The sequence below is a fragment of the Asparagus officinalis genome, chromosome 3 (genome assembly GCF_001876935.1).
Source record: "Asparagus officinalis chromosome 3, Aspof.V1, whole genome shotgun sequence".
Classification (NCBI taxonomy): domain Eukaryota; kingdom Viridiplantae; phylum Streptophyta; class Magnoliopsida; order Asparagales; family Asparagaceae; genus Asparagus; species Asparagus officinalis.
Window position 1 is genome coordinate 75,278,923 of NC_033796.1, and position 4,862 is coordinate 75,283,784.

Sequence of the window (4,862 nt, forward strand, 5' to 3'; positions counted from 1 at the left end):
GTCGTCCCAGCTGTTTATGCTTCCTGGCTTGAGGCGGCGATACCAATCGAAGGCGGCTCCGCGAAGAGTGCCAACGAATGACCGCACCATCAGAGGCTCATTACCAGAGATGACTCCCAAGTGCGATTTGAAGTAAATCAAATGCTGAGTGGGTGAACCCATCCCATTAAACGGCGTGAAGTTAATTAGACTGAACTTCGCCGGATATGGGATTGATTCCCACTCTCTTGGGTATGGACAAGGAATGCCCGTCTTTTTCGTCTCTTGAGCGGAAATCAATGTATTGATTTTGCTCTCGAGGTTTTTAATTTTTAGGCTTTCACCTGTATCTTCAATAGCATTCCCGTTACCACCCCCTGCATTGACGGGAGGATCATTGATATTATGAGCATTCGTATCCTCGTCCTCCTGATGGACTTGGTTGCGACGACTCGGCTCGCCTTGCTGGTTCGCCAATGCTTGGATTTGTTGGTCATGCATTTCTCTCATATTCTGCATGGTCATCTGCATCTCGAACCTGAAAGTTTCCTGCTGCTTAGCCAAAGCGTCTTCAATCATCTTGGCAATTTGCTCCGCACCTATCATAAGTGCCTCACGGGGTTGTCCCTCGCTGGATACTGTATTATCTGATGCCACCGCGGAGCCGGCATCAGATTCTTCATCTTCTAAAGAGAGCCTTGTTCGAACCCTACCATAGGTTGCTCGCTTGATGGTTCCGGACTGCAGACGGGTTCTAGGCCGGGAGGCTCTCAGAATCGACTCGAAATCATCCCGTGCCGATGTCCCTCTGCTGGTCATATTGGTGGTGACCCTCGGAAATTCTCCGTCTTCAATCACCCTTCTTCTTCGTTGGAAGCGCCTAGGCCTTGGTTTTGGCGTTTCCGCATTAAGTCTTTCAAAAACTGAAACTCTTTCGGGGACCGCCTTGATGCAGTTGCATTCAGACAATACCGCCCGAATGAGTTTGGAACAGGGACATTGAATTTCCTGTTCTCGGGGACTCCTCTTCCTGGTTCTATTCGTACCCCCAGCACGATAGTACAACTCGTCATTTTGACAGTCAGAGTAACCTATCGTGTGCGGGCACGCCTTCTCAGGTACAACACAATCATTATCAGATGATAATGTTTCCATCTGAGGTTGGATTACCTTCTTTGGGTTTTCAAAAGTTACACGCCTCGAAACGTGCCTTTGTGGGCGCGAGTCTTCAGTGTGCTCTTGGAGTCTTCAGCGTGCTCTTGGACTTCGATGCGCAAGTTAGTGCGCGCAGCTGCCTTGAGCTCTTTGTCATACTGGAGGTGACGGCGACCCCCAACGTGTTGAGTCGTTCTGGGCTTCTTTATTGGGCCCAAACGCTCGTGAACTGGAACTTTGCCTCTCTCGTCGGGAACTGGACCGAGGCGCTCCAAAACTGGCTTCCTCCTTCGGGATGATTCTGCATGATCTCCCGGAGTGGCCATAGGAATTAACGGCGACTTTGGTTGACTCGCCGGAGTTTGACCTTGCTTAGAAGGCTGCGATGGTTGCTTTTTGGCCTGAGTCGCCACTTCAGACTTAGGCTTCCAGACTTGGCGGGTTGGTGGCGGTTTCTTCGTCACCTCCTTTTGCAGTCTTCTACGGGCTTCTTCAGCTTTGGCCCGTACTTGCGCCGATAATGCGCGGCGCTTGCTGATACGCTCCTCCAGCGTCGTACGGTTCCGTTTGACCCGGACCCACTCCATCGTTGATGGCTTGGAGGAACCATTCTTCACTTGATGTTGAGGCTGTTTGCCTCGTTTGTTCTTCAGATCCGCATTGTAGCGGACCCCGTCAACGGACTCCATGGCCTTGGCGAATTGCTTCGCGAGGCATTGACGCTGCCTCTGGCGAGCTCTCTTAGAGAGAGTCACCACGCCTTCGATGGCGGATTTGACCTGCTTAGAGGCCGATGGGACTTCACCCGACGCAACTTCGGCGTCGATCGGGGTGAGGTTGTCGTTGGTGGCTTCAACTTCTTCGCACCAACGGACTTTTCTCCTGGAGGAGAACTTCTGGAATTTCTTGGACTTACGGGGGGAGGTTGATCCAGACGAGGACACGTACTCCTCGTACTTCTGCTGGTCGAACTCATACTCGACCTCCTCCACGACCGGGATCGAGATCCGCGGCTGCGACGCTCCGATCTCGGCAGCGAGATCGGTGGCTCCCACTGTGGTCGCCAGATTGTTCGCCGGAAAAATCGTCGCTTTCTTCATTGATGTCATTGCTATCTTAAATAACAGTTTTTCGGTTACAGAAGATCCGGTCTTTTTTAGATCCGGTTACAATGAAAATCAAAAATAAAGAAAATTAAAAATTACAACTTTTTCTCTTTTGTCGAACAAATCGCGAGCTCCTGTTATTCGGTCACTCGCTTGGGTGGGTTGTTTGCCTGCGCCGGGGTTGTTTGCCGTGGACCACCGCGCGATCTAGATCCGAACAGATCTACGCAGTATAACGGGTATTATTTCACTAAGGAAATAATAGCCGGAGGGATTATTTCACCAAGGAAACAATCGCTCGAATCTCGGGAACAAAGACCCCGTGGACCACCGCGCGATCTTGATCCGGTCGGATCTACGCAGTATAACGGGTATTATTTCACTAAGGAAATAATAGCCGGAGGGATTATTTCACCAAGGAAACAATCGCTCGAATCTCGGGATCAAAGACCAAGCTTTGATCCAGAGTGTAACAACGTAGATCTGAGATCTTGATCCCCTCGAACTCCTGCCTTTTGTGATGCGGGTGCTCGCCGAGAATCAGATCTGAAAAGTCCAAGTCTTCAAGCCTTCGAAAACTCCAAGATGAGGTCTTAATCCGGCAGAGTTTCGGCTCTCCAAAAGTTCTTTCCAAAAGTCCTCCAAAATGATGAATAACCCCGCCTATTTATAGGCAACTAGATCTGTGCATCTGGCACAGATCTGGGCGGCCACCTCAGGGTGGCTCCGCACTGGGCCGAGCCACCCTGAGGTGGCTCGGCCTTGGCCGAGCCACCCCGGGGTGGCTCGGCTTTGGCCGAGGCCACCGAGCCACCCCGGGGTTGCTCTGCTTTGGCCGAGCCACTCCGGGCTTTGCGTCCGTCTTTCGGTTGTTTCGGTCCTTGTATCCGCTTCGTCCGTGATTCGGTTATGCGGTTGATTGGTCTGAAATCGATTCGTTGACTTGATTCCTGATTTGGCAATGAATCCGACTCTGAGTTTGATTTCAAAACTGATCATGACTCGATCGCGATTCATCCGGGTTCGCCTGTGGCGTTGCTCTGAACCCCGATTTGTTCTGAATCCTGATTTGGAAGTCTGGATCCCGATTAGGCAGTAAATCGGCTTTGGTGTCTGAGTTTGAGTCCGTTATATAGTTGGATGACTTGTTGACTCCCTGGACCGTTGGTTTGATTCCGCACGCGAGTGGATTCATTCCGTCGTTCACGTACGGTTCGTCAGCTTCGTAGCCTTGTTAATCTGCTTCGTTGCGTGTCACTTGGCTTCGGTGTTGTGGACTGACGTTCGTGCTTAGATACGTCGCCCGATGGTTCATTAGTTCGTGTTGAGCCGTGTTAAGGGACCTATAAGCAATTTTATATGCCTACAGGGATGGGCCTTCCCATTTCCTATGATGTGAAGATAAGGACTACAGTGCTTCGAGCCCCCAAAACAGCCGATCACGGTACGAGTGACCCGTCAAGTCCATGCAGTCACCAGGCTCGCCTACATACCAGACTCGTTCGTACGAAGTGGGTTAGTCCAGGTGATAAAATCCGCCTGCACATTCAAACCAATAGCTAGGCGATCAGCGATCTCACCGGATTCTCCTGAGTACTAGGTGGTCATAATGACATATACAGGGATGGGCCTTCCTATTCCTTACGACGTGAGGGGAAGGAGTACAATACTCCAAACCCATCAAGCAACCGCTCATAGTACAAATGAGAAGCATGGTGTCTCTCAATAGTAGATGGTCACATCGCATGATTTAGGGAGCAACCACGCTGTCTCTCCTCTATATAAGCGCCTCTCTTGACTACAGAAAAGAGGTTCAAGATTTGTTCACTGACAGTTCATTGATATAATCGGTGAACCAAACCATCAGCCTTGGGCTCCCGAGTGAGCGAAGGATCTGCTCTTTGCAACATTTCTGCACTGTAGCACCTTCATTGAATCCTCGGCCTCAATCGCTATTGAACTTGGAGGCTCGAGCTCGATTAACACGAGCTTCTACTGTGTACTAAAGCTTACCTGTAACCTCGGTCGAATCATTCAAGGGAAGCAGACTCAGTGCGAGAACTGAGTGAGGCATCCTATCGCTACCAAAGTCCTCATGTTAAACAAGAAGGAAATTCTCTCTGCTTCTGTTGTAATTTTGATTCATTAGTTTGTAATAAGCTACTCTTATCAATACAAATGAAATCCCCATTTTGAGAAATCAAAATTTACACCTACACTAGTGCAGAGCTAAAGAAGGAGTTGCTTGATGAGGCTTATCGTTCTAGGCACACAGTGCATCCAGGCACAACAAAAATGTACAAGGACCTGAAGAGATACTTTTGATGGAGCGGCATGCGTAAAGAGATCGCAGAGTATGTGGTTAAGTACTTTACGTGCTAGCAAGTGAAGGTAGAACATTGCCTTCACCCGTTCCGAAGTGGAAGTGGGAAGATATTTATATAGACTTTATTGTAGGACTACCAAGATCGAAGAAGGGGAATGATTTAATTTGGGTAATAGTGGATCGGTTGATGAAGTCAGCACATTTTATACCAGTAAAGACAACTTATACGTGTAGGCATATAAAATTGCTTATAGGTCCCTTAGCTCAGCTCGGCACAAACCGACGAACCAACGAGG